The 13,107-nt window shown below is 35.8% G+C and overlaps 1 pseudogene; it reads left to right on the top strand.

Moving 5' to 3' along the window:
- The first annotated feature begins 202 nt into the window (after positions 1-202).
- Positions 203-13,107, top strand: part of LOC101962205 (tRNA methyltransferase 10 homolog A pseudogene) — a 176,090-nt pseudogene continuing 163,185 nt past the window's right edge.

Here is a 13,107-nt window from a genome sequence, read left to right as displayed (position 1 = left end):
GCACACCACAAAATGGCAAGGAAGGTTTTCCAAGATGGAGTTGGTCTGCTTCCAGCGCCAGGGTGTCTGGTGATGTGGGGGAAGCTGGGCAACGGCCTTGTGCTGTGGTAGGTAGCAGCCGAGTACTCTGCGTGGGAGCAGCATGCAGTCTGGAATTCTGCAGAGGAGCTGGTAAGTGTTTCTACTAAGCCACTTTTGAGCCATGCATGAGCTAGAACTGCGGGCTTTGGGTCTAGAGTCCAGAGACTTACTTGAGCTCAGAGGCTCTGATTTCTGCATGGGTGGTCACAGCGCTGGTGATTTCTGTGATGATCCACTGGCCTCTGGAGATTTGATCTGGGAACTTCCCCTGCCTAATATGGCGAGAATGTTGAGCCAAGATGGCGGTGGTCTGCTTTCAGTGCCGGGGTGTCTGGCAAGGTGGGGGAGCCAGGTGATGGCGTTGTGCTGTGAGTTGGTAGCAACTGAGAGACCTGCGTGGGAGCAGAGTGAAGTCTTGGTAGTCTGCAGATGTGTTGATCAGTGATTCTGCTAAGGTGCTCACTGAGTGTTGCATGGACTGGAATTTCAGGCTTTGGGTCCTGCTCGAACACTGAGGCCTGGAGCCCTGTGAGGTCACAGCACTGGTGATTTCTGCAGAGTGTAGCTGTATAGGGGTCCTCTAACACTCTCAGAGAAGCAGTATTCTGACTAGGTGAGATCTGGATCACAGAGCAACACAGAATGATGCCTCCCTCTGGACCACCCTGTTGAAACTCCCCTTAACTGAAATTTTAACAATGTCACTCTGAATACATTTTAAGGATAGTTCCTATGAATATAAAGATACAAGTAGAGAGGGCAGTTAGGAAGCTAGTGAAATAAACCAGGAGAAGGAGAATGATGAGTTGATACATGGATGTAGCAGTGACATTACTAAGAAGTGATTAGACCCACAGTGGATTATGAATTTATCCTGGTGTAAATTTTATATGCACTTCTTCATGTTTGTTATATAATTTTCTATTATGTGCACTACTTTAATAACAATATTTTCCCTCTCAAATGTCAGTGTATGTTGCTATGGAATATTTTGCTTGTTATGTGGTATAAGTGAAGAATAAGGACACACAAACTGTTTTTTTAAAAAAATATTTTTCTAAAACAATTATTGTAGGATTTTATTCTTATCAATAAAATTTAAGCACTTAAGATAAAGCCTAAAGATAAGTAATTACCTAGTAAATTGAACTATCTGAGCTGAAAATTCTTGTCAACTTAAAACACATTTTATTCTCTTACATCTGTTGCTTGTAAAATAGATGTGAGAGTTCTTTTATATATACTCCTTTAAAAATGTCTTTCTTTACTATTTTGGATTTTTTGTTTATTTTAAAAATGAATTAAAATATAAATTAGAAAAAAAATTTAAAATAAAAATTTATCAGGTCTTTATTTTAATTTACCTACTTAATTTTTTTGTGATTATCATTACATTATTTCCTGATTTCACTGGATATTTTTCCTAATTTTTGTCACTGAATATAATAGATATACAAAAAATAGTAAGACTTAAATATCTGGTATGATTAGTAATTAGACTCACTACTCTTCTGGTCACATAGAGGATATTTTTTGAATGAATTAATAAATAAATGAGTGAAATACACAAATCCCTGTTGAATTTCCCAGTTTCTTGGAAATTGGTTGAAATTCAAATAAAATTTTAAATGGAAGCCTGCTCAAAATGTTCCAACTCCATAGTGGCTTTCACAGGTCATCCAAGGAGGATGTATTGAGTTGCTCCATCTATGATTCTTTCTGTGGAGAACTTGAGCCTCATCAAAACATGTTATGTACTTACATGAGTTATAGCCCATGATGATTTTAACCAAGGGATGAGAGGGAGAATCCACAGATCTGGAGAATCCCAGATTCCCTCAAGCACACAGGCTTAAGTTAACAATTTACAGAATCATTTGAATTTTCCATTTGGTGGGTGTAGAACTTTTGAGACTTTTTGCCTGATTCCTTTATATGTATTATCTCAGATTTTAGGGGATCTAATTCCCCTTGGCTGAAATTTTAGTGTTCTTGGTTGCTCACTCGTTAGAGATTAAAAGACTAAAAATTTATCCATGTTTCTGTCCCTCACCTCCTTCTTAAGTTATTTCTTTCTCTCCTTAAGGTTCTGGCAGACCTGAATGAGCTTTTAATCTACTAATATACCTACTTGTTCAAATACTCATTTAATTTGATACGTATATTCTTCCAAGAAATTTTCCTTACCCTTCAAGGTCAATATTTCTCACACAACAGAATAAATGCATGAAGGATAGCTGAGCTGTTCTAGTCAGTTTGATTAAACTCTTCTTTGAACACAGCACCCTGTGTTGATGGCAAGGTGTACTAAGTTATTTTCAATACTGTTGAAGAATTCAAATGTCATAAAAATGGCAACTTAAACAGTGACTTTGTTATAATGCATGCCCTTTCAATTTTTGATGCTTGAGACCTCTACAGATTGCACAAAATGAAAAATAACCATAAGAATCTTAATGTGACTGATATAAAATAACATTTAGTTCCCATGGAGAAGCCTTTTTTCAAAATCTCTGTTAAGGTTAAACATTTTTCAAAAATTCAACAAAGAGCATAGCATGAAAATTGACTCTTTGTAACACCTGTTAAGGAGAAAAAAGAAAAGAATATTTTACACCCGGGCAGTGAGAGGAAAAACTGGGAGTGTGACTAAGAAGCAATATGAAAACCTCTTCTGTTGATGCCAACACTGATTTCACACTCCTGTGTTAGCTGCCAATTTCATTTCAAATTATTGGGCCTCTGCTGTTTAAAGAAATAGATAGAATGTACTGTTTCATGAATACTGCAGACTTACATGTTGTTGGTAGACATGTCTGTGACATATGCTCACCCAGATGATACTAGAACCATTGTCACTGGGTTAGAGCCGTAGAGACCCATGAGATGCACTAAAGCAGATCACTGTCAAAAGAAGACTGAGCTAGAATGACAAATGTTTTGAACTATTCTGAAATATTATTTATTTATTTATTTAAACATGGTTTTAGTTGTTGACAGACCTTTATTTTATTTATCTGTTTATTTGCCATGCTGAGACTCAAACCCAGTGTCTCACACATGCTAGGAAAGTGCATTATCACTGAGCTACAACCCCAACCTCATGAAACATTTTTAAAATACAAAAATTCTTGATCTTTTCTTTAGGAATAGTCCTAGAAATCCAATCATAATTGTTATCTAGTCTGCTTGGAACATTTCATGTAAATTTACATTCTTAGATATCATAGAGAAAATATTCATAGATAAACTGGAAAAAATCTTTCTGTAGTATTTAAAATATTAAAACTGATTCTTTCTTTCTCCCCTTTTCTCTTTTTCCATATATATTTTATATAATGTACTAAAGAAAATATAAAATATCTAGAATATAAGAAAGATCTCCAAAATCTTTAATGTTTCCTTAGTGGAAACAGCTGAGAGTAGGGTGGTACTAATAATAGGAATATTTAATCTTTAATCAGAGACTGTGCATTTAACATAACTTTTAGAATTAGGTCATTAAAGTATACACACACACAAACATGTGTGCACACACACATTCATATGCCCCTTATTTTGATTCTGACTGCAATTTTGTTGAATTCACATAATAATTTTGGGAGAAAGAATTTTCCACTTGAAGATCATGGAGTAAGTTTTGTTGTTGTTGTTGTTGTTGTTGTTTTTAAATATTGCTAGGCACAGTGGCACATGCTTGTAATCCTAGCAGCTAGGGAGGCTGAGGCAGGAGGATCACAGGTTCAAAGCCAGCCTCAGCAACTGCGAGGTGCTCAGGAACTCAGTTAGACCCTGTCTCTAAATAAAATAAAAAATGGGGCTGGGAATGTGGCTCAGATACTGAATTCAATCCTTGGTACAAAAGAAAGGAAGGAAGGAAGGAAGGAAGGAAGGAAGGAAGGAAGGAAGGAAGGAAGGAAGGAAGGAAGGAAAGAAGGGAGGGAGGGAGGGAGAGGATCACTTGGCAGGCAGAAGAGAGACACAGGAAAAAATGAAACAAATGGTTCTTTTATTACATTGTTGACTTATACTGAACATTGAAGGAAGGTAGGATACTGAGATTAAGTCATTCTTTGAAAATGTTTGAGTTGGATTTTGTATGATGGCAACTCAAATAATTCTGATACCTCCTTTTGTCAGATGAAGTAAAAATGATTATTTATTCCATTATTTCCCTACTTGAAAGTTATTAGTTTTATTTTTGTAGAAGTATTAATGAATGATCCGAGTTTATAAGTCTTTTGTGGAAGATTCATGGTCTTATATTTTTTCCCCTAAATCATCCATCTATCTTGTCCAACTTAAATTATTTATTGGTTGAGATCCTAATTAATTTAGAGTATTAGCAGACATTTTAATGGCAGACCCTACCTTTCATCTTAGCCACAGGCTAAGACTGAACACAAACACAATCACACATATATAGAATTACCTGTATTTAGATATATTTTATCCAAGTTAGGAGAGGACTTCTTTAGCAAAACACAAAGCATGAATCAAAAACAAATGATTGATGAGTTTGACTGTTAAAAATAACACCATCTGTTTATCTAATAATACTATAAAAAAGTATTTTAAAAGCTATGTACAATGCATATGGTGAAGAAAATTTATTTATGAATACACATAAGAAAAGTTTTGAAATGGTATGAAAACAAACTAATATAAAATGGGAAAAATAAAGAAATGGGAGTTTGATAAAATAAAAATACAAATTATAGTTATATCAGTAATAAAAAGGAAATTTGAAATAAAACTCTTATTAAATGCATATTACTTCCAATAGATTGGAAAATACTAAAAAACAGGCAATCACAATATGTGAGGTACTACCAGAAAGTGATAGAATGGAACATTCATTCCTTTTTTTAACCTTTTCTTTTTAGTTAGGATGGGATAATTGATTTGTCAGGGATCCATGGGTCTTTGTTGAAATGGATTGTATTGTTCCCTGTCAGAGATAAACAAATCTGGACACTAGTTAATGTGGTGAGGGTACATTTTTAATCAACAATATATTTTTACGAAATGGAGGCAGATCCAGTGTGAACAGAACTTCACTTTGATTTGTATAGGGGTGACTAGGTGTTTCAAAGGGGAATGAGGTAATGAGGGAGCAGACAGGGTGGTGAGTGAAGCTCAGTGTCAGTGCAATGAAAAAAGTTAGAGTAGGGTCAACGTTAGTGCAGTTATTTCAAGCGAGTGTGTTCTACAGGAATAATGGGAGTTCGATTTCTCTCCTCGGATGAGGTTGAGAGACAGATGCCTTATCCTGCTTCGTGGTCAAAGAAATGACTTTCCTGTCACTGAGAAAAGACACTTGTGATTTGTAAGAGATTCAAATACATCTCAAATGGACAGAAAGAAGATTCAGTTACAAGTTTTTTGGTGGTTGATTAAGTCTTTTATTGAGATGGGGAGGGAAGCGGATGAAATCATCTGCATTGAGCTGCCATGGTTTTAGTTTTTGATGTGCCAAACAATATAAAATATTAACAAATATTTCATCAGTGTGAAAGAAAAATGTCATCTCCTTTGCAGAGAAGGAAGCGAATTATTTGGCATCTTTGATCGTATGCTGCAGAAATGTGTCTGAGAAAAAGCGGGTCTGTGCTTCTGCCAGTGTTGTTGTACTTGACCTCTGCCTGATGCCTGGGTGCTAATTGGTCCAGAGAGGAAGAGGCAGGAGAAACTTTGTTACCTGGGTTGTCTAATTAATAGCCACAGAATAATGTGTTTATCATATGTTTCTCTTTTAGATTACTTTTTTTATTTGACTAGTGGATCATGTCCAAAAATAATTGCATACTGCACTACAAATTTACCCTGTTTTTGATAACTTTATGACTTTGATGATCATTTGAAGTACCACAGTAGTTATTTCATGCTAGAAGCCTTACGTATTCAACGTATTTAACATCCATTTCTCATATCATTTTTTTAAAATTAAATTTGTTTTTAACCAATAAGAACAATAAAGTCATACATATTTATGAGTTACCATGTGATGTTTTGAAATGCATTGTATTTAATGTTTAAGTCAAGCTAAGTATCTCTCTCCTCATTTATTATTACTCTTATAGTGAAAACTTCCAAACTCCTTTCATCTAACTTTTTGAAATACGAAGACAATTTTATCATTGTCTATAGTCACTCTACTCTGAATGCCCATCAGTCAATCTCTTTCCAAGTTCTCTTCCTCCCTATTCTCCCAAGCTCCCTATAACCACCATTCTACTCTAGATCAACTGTTTTAGATTCCACATAAGATCAGGCAGCAGTATTTGTTTTTGTTTACCTGGCTTATTTTACTTAACATAATGATCTTCAGTCCCATCCGGCATGCACAAAGATAGGATGTCATTGTTTTTAGATTTACCTAGTAATCTACTGCATTTTCTTAATACAGTTATCAATTGATGAACACTCAAATTGTTTCCATATCTTGGCTACGGTGAATAGTGTAACAATAATCATGAGAATACAGATGTCTCTTTGACATGCTGTTTTAGTCACCTCTTTTGTTTCTGTGAGTCAAGGAGCCAACCAGCATAATTATAGAGGAGGTAAAGTTTATTTGAGGGCTCACAGGTTCAGAGGTGTCCATAGAAAGCCAACTCCATTCCTTGAGGCTTGAGGTTATGGCAGGGGAGGGTGGTGGAAGGAAGCATCTCACATCACGTGACCAGGAGTGTGTGTGTGTGTGTGTGTGTGTGTGAGAGAGAGAGAGAGAGAGAGAGAGAGAGAGAGAGAGAGAGAGAGAGAGATAAAAGCCAGATAAAAATATATACCCCAAAGCCACACCCCAATTTCCATCTCCTCCAGCCACACCCTACCACTTCAGTCAATCCCATCAGAATTAACTCACTAATTAGGCTAAGGCTATAACCCAATCATTTCTCCTCCAAACCTTCTTGCATTGTCTCACATGTGAGCATTCGAGGACACCACATCTAAATCATAACACCTGCTGGTTTCATTTCCTTTAGACATATACCTAGTAGTGGGATTCCTGGTTCATATGGTAGTTCTATTTTTAATATTTTGAAGAACCTCCATATTATTTTCTATAATGGCTGCACTAGTTTACATTCCCACCAGTCATTCACAGGAGTTCATTTTTCTCCATATCCTGCTAGCAGTTTTTATCTTTAGTCCTTTTGAAAATAGCCATTCTTACGAGAGTGAGGGATCAATATCTCCATCTCATTATGGTTTTGCTGTGCATTTTCCTGATGATTAGTGATGTTGAACAGTTTTTCATATACCTTATGTCCAAGAGTGTGTAATGTCTGTAGACCGACATTGAGGTCTAGTTGGCCAGAGTTTGGTCAAGGAGAAATCTTGGTCACCCTTCATATGGTTCATAATATTTTTAGATCTTTTTCCACGTTATGCCAATTAACCATTTGCCATCTACTTGTGTATTTCCTGATCTAAAAAAAAAAACCCAAAACAAAAAATTAGTGGACAGGCCAATTGGATATTAACTATATTCTTCCTTTAAACTAAGAATTGTTAGGAATCTTCCAGAGACCTCAGAGGTAGAAAACTTCCACCCCCCATCCTCACATGATGCTGGTGACTGACAATGTCGAACACAGCAAATGTAATTAACTGTCAAATTGCCTGATGCTATTTTTGTTTCCCTTTGTTCTCCTATGAATCTTGCCTATTATTGTACTCTGACAAACTAATAACCGATGAGAAGTTTTCTCTGTTCTTTCTGATCTGCCTCCTGTTACTTTAGATATACTGTGGCCTTCTTTTGCTGCTTAAGAAAAATTTAAACTCACTTGTATTTTCCCAGATCATAGCTACTGCTCTGAATTTAATTAAGGGCTATGTATGTTATTCACCAACTATTTGAACAGAGTAGAATAGATGTTCTTTAAATATTTCAGAAGGTTGACTTCCTTCTTTAAGTTCCTTCTGGTACTTAAGCTCACCTCATACAATTAGTAGCAAGTATTAATCTTGCAAACATTGGATCTTAATCCCACTTGTAAAATTGCTTCTGCTGAGGTCAGTACCAGCCTACGAACAAGGCATAGTCCCAAGGAATGGGAACCCACATATAATGTTAAGGATATACATTTTTCAGTTTGTTGTAGAGACACTCCAGTATGGTTTCCAGGCATTGTCTAGCTTCACTCAAGGAATCTCTTTTCTTTGATCATGAGTTATTTACTCTTATTGAGAAAACAAGCATAGCTCACCAACAGATTCATTCCCCTTCCCCAAATGGAAGTATAGCTTTACAGTGTATTTCTTCTCCAGAACCCCCAAACACAGTGTAAATTTATTGGATGATGTTTTCATGGACATCCCATAACCCTCGATTGCTTCTCAACTTAGCAGAAGGGAATAACAGTGTTGTGCTTTAGAAAACAATTTCTTTGTTTAAATACAATGGGCCAAACAGAAGAGTTCATAACCAGGTCCAAAGGAAAAAAAATCACCTCTAGAAGAAACTCAACTGGACCCCCAGGCATGTTTTCATTTCCTAGCTAAATAATCAAGTTCTCTCACCTTGAAGGCTCTTCCAAGGCCTAATGATCATTTTATTTCTGCATTTAAGGTCAAGTTAGATTATATAGGTAGCCTATATAATCTAACTTGACCTTAAATGCACTACATAGTCATTGTCACATCTGATGATTAGACAACTTATCCTACAACATAGGGACAGAAGGGACAAAGTATAGGCTGACAACAGATGTGTTGTGCATGCATCCTCCTGCTCAACAAAAGTTCGTCAATGGTAAAAATGTGGATGTCTTGGATTGAAGTCCTATCTTCTGACCTTGGCCTCAAACAGAAAGAGGAACTGGAAATGAAAACAAAAATTAAAAATAGCTCATGACTGCTCCTCATGGGGCACTAGCTAGACTCTGAACTGCTAAAATGTGATGTTCTCTTACTGCACATAAACAATTTTATAGAATGCCATCATTTGGCAAGGTTATTCTAATCATGATAAAGCTTGGCAAAAACAAGACCACCCCATAATTATGTCTGAATACAGACAAAAATAAGAACTCTGTGCAAACTGTAGTCATGCCCAAACATTTCCTTTTTAGGGCTAGCATATGTAATTGCTGCTTGTTCATCAATTAGAGCTCCAATCTGCTCTTCCTGCCTCCTCAATAAAAACTATTGAGATAGCAAATCATAAACTGGTTCCTGTTTACTGAAAATGCCCAATTCAGAGCAAAACCTGAGTGCTTACTTGAAATCTTTCTGAAATTACCTGAGCATAAATCTTTAAACACAACTCTCCTAAACCTTTGTATTGAAATCTCCACATTTCTTTATTTCTTCATGTGTGTGTGTGTGTGTGCTTGTGTGTGTGGTTTCTCTTGTTGCAATGAGTGCAATAACCTCCAACTTCACTTACCTATAGTTGTTATGAGTCATCTTTAACAGAACATCATTAATGTAGCAACTTTATCAATTCAAGGTCATAAAAAAACAAAGATCTATTTTTCATTTATGTCCATGTTAATGGCACATAGGAAGTTCTGTTTCCTATTACCCTTAATCTAAGCAAAACAATAAACCTCCATAAAATCTTGGACACTGGTAGTTAATGTGAAAGAGGAGATAAAGCACATACTAAAGTTTTCCAGACACATAGGACAAGTAAGTATAGATATATTGATATATAATAGGGGATTTATTATGGAAATTGGCTCATGTTACTATGAAGGCTAAAAAACCCCATCATCTGCCATCTGTCAACTGGAGTACCTTGGAGGGAACCAATGATATAATACTCAGTTTAAGGCCAAAGGCCTGAGGATCTGGGAGAGTCATTGGTATAAGACCCGGAGTCCAGAGGTCAAGGAACCTGGCATTTTGATGTCCAAGGGTAGGGGATGGATATTGGATTTTCCAATTTCAAAAGAGAGAGTGAATTCTCCATTCCTCTGTCTTTTTGTTCTATTTGGGCCCTCAGTGGAATAGATGATGCCTGCTCATGTTGGTGAAGGCAGACTTCTTTACTCAGTCTACAGATTCAAATGTTAAACAATCTGGAAATATACTCAAACTTAGATAGTAATAATGTTTTAATAGCTATCTGGACATCCTTTAGACCAGTCAAGCTAACACCTAAAATTAGCTATCACAGAGAGTAGACCAAATTGTGCATTGATGCTTAAAGCTTCTACCTGAAGAGCATATCTAACTTCTGCAGATATTTCATCCAGCTGAGAAAACCTTATAGTCACATCTACTTTTAATTCTACCATCTGCTTAGAGAAGAATCTGAAATATTTTGTGGACTAAACTTGTGATTTTCTAGGTTTTATTGTCATGTGAGGAAGAGGTAAAATGATGATGATGTAAGAAGGCTTCTAAGGCACAATGAAGTTCGTTTTGTTGCAGTTGGTATTTATGCATGTGCTCTTTGTTACTGTTCTATAGAATATACACATACATTTTCTTGCATTATCACAATCAAAAGTAATGAAATATAGGATAAACTTATATAAACTGGAAATTAAAAAATGAGAAACTGCAATAAATTATTTTATTAGCATTCAACATCATTATTTTTAATAACTTTGTTCTATACAGTACTAACCAATGCATCAAAAATTACCTACATAATTCATAAACACTAGCATATTAACATTAGGAATGTTGACAATTTTTACTTCCAAAGTCCAACTATATATTAAATTTTGCTGAGTTAATTTCTGTTCCTTGGCTCTGTTGCTTTATCATTACAAAGTTGATATTGCAAAAAAATAAGTAAAGACAAAGAGTTGGGAAAAAGAAGAGAAATAATAAGAAAAGCAAAAGAAAGAAACAATATAAATTATCAAATATTCAACTATTGAGCATTACAGGAAGAAAAGGTGAAAATGGTAAGAATAAATTACTAAGAAATGATATGAGAAACTTCCCCAGAATAGAAGAAAGTATTTAGATTAAAATGATTCAATGAAGCTTCTAAACCAAGGGTGAAGAATGGCCCATATGAAGCCATATACCATTAAAGTTTTCTCAGAATAAAGAAAAAGAAATATAGAAATATAATAAAACCTTTCAGAGAGGAAAAAGATGTAAGAAAAATGTGTTATAGGCATCTCATATTTGTGAATGTGCACATTCATAAAAATTATAGCAAATTGAATGTAATGTAAGAGTTTCAGAAATCTACCTAAGAGCATTTCATCACAGAATTCAAGAATGCTTAAAACTCTAATAAATTATAGTAAAACTATAACTTATTAAAACCATAATATAATTCATTTAGGTTGAAAAAATACCTGCCTTAGTAAATGCTGAAAAGTTTTAATTTTAACATTTGATTTAAGATGGGTTCTCTAGGAAACAAACTCTGAGTAGCAGATTAGTGAGCAGATTTTGGGAATAATTTCAATGCAAGTATTCATGATTAAGTAGAGGGATCAAGACTGGGCACAGGCAGATGGATGTTCAATTGCAGGATCTCTCATAGTCTGGAAGTGGGATGGCAATTCAGAATTGAAGCAAGAGGTCTGTTTGGCTTTTGTACCTCCACCTTTACCAATCAAAAATGATGCATCAACTTCTTTTGGATGAATTAACTGTTAGCCATCAGTAGCTAATAACTTAGCACCTGAGGAAATGATTGGTTCACTCCTAAAGGTGATAACTGGGTTAGTACCACAGCTTCCACTCTTTCCTACCTTGGTGCTATGCAGGTTATGATTTCACTTCATCTGGAATCAACCATTCTGAATTCTAATAGGTCTAGTTCTCTGGGGAAACTGGAAAAAATATAAAGACGAGTAAGACAAACTTCAACACCCTCTGCTCCAATTAGTCTCTTTAAGGATGGGTCTTATTGGAGGCCCAACAGTGGTCCAACTTGCTAAAAGTTTGGACATTTAGCAAGTGGCAGTCACTGATTCGGCTTGGAGAGTGAGCACAAATCTTGATCCCATGCCCAGTTTCCATCACAGCTACTCTATTCAAGGGCAACTTGCCAACAATAGAAATGGCAGAGGCTGGCTGGTATCAATTTGCCAATCATTGTTTTCTACCGGCTATTTCATGCCTCTTTTGTGTTGAATGTTTATTGGTGAGTGGTAACACACACACAAACACACAGATCCCATTTTGTGCTTCTCCCATAAATCTATTTTTTATGTTGATTGATGTAGTTCTATCTTTTCACAAATAGGGCTAAAAGGAAAGGATATTGGAAGTAGCCAATGAAAAATATATAGCATGATTTATCCTTTTTCACTTGTCATCCAGTCTTATCACTTTTTCAGGTGAAAATGTGTTCCTAACGCAAAAGACACACAAAGTTCTAGAAGCTGCAAGGAATGTGAAGTACTAGCTACAACCATGCAATGTAAAATCCTTGATACATCTTGATATAATCTGGCAAACCTAAAAATGAAAGAAAAGATAAAATTGCTTTTATTGTTACTTTGTCTCACTTCAGACATGAAGCCTAGCATGATAATCACAGGTGCCTTCTCCCACCATCATTGGTGCTCCTAACCTTTAGTTGAACCCTGTTTAAATGACATTATTTATCTGGTAGAGTAACCCAAATATCTACTCTTATACAATCTAAGTCTTGGATTATCCTATTGCATTTTTCCATAGAAATGAGCTATTGGTCAGGGCAGAACCAAGGGGAAACTCTATGAGTCCCGGATCCCTTGGGTTCCTGACATTGCCATTCTTTTCTCCATTGTATTGCAGGAGGATATTTTTCCCTTGGATACCAGGCCTATCCACTTCAGACAATACAATAAACTCTTCTCTGCCTGTGGGATCAAAAGAAAAAAAGAGCAAGCGCAACTGGTCACAGTGCACTCTCCGCTTTCAATTAAATGGAATCACGCTGGTGTTACCTGGTGTGAGCATTCTTTCCCTGACACTGAAATCTAAATACCCTTAGTAAGGTGATGGGGAACAAAAATCTTTCCAATAAGGTATATATTTTCATAGTGAGAAAAATCACTGCTAATTCTATTCTTTGGCTCTTAAAGATGTATACAATCGATGGCG

The sequence above is a fragment of the Ictidomys tridecemlineatus genome, chromosome 14 (assembly GCF_052094955.1).
Source record: "Ictidomys tridecemlineatus isolate mIctTri1 chromosome 14, mIctTri1.hap1, whole genome shotgun sequence".
NCBI classification, from domain to species: Eukaryota; Metazoa; Chordata; class Mammalia; order Rodentia; family Sciuridae; genus Ictidomys; species Ictidomys tridecemlineatus.
The sequence above is the reverse complement of the archived record's forward strand: the minus strand, read 5'-3'. Positions and strand labels throughout refer to the sequence as shown.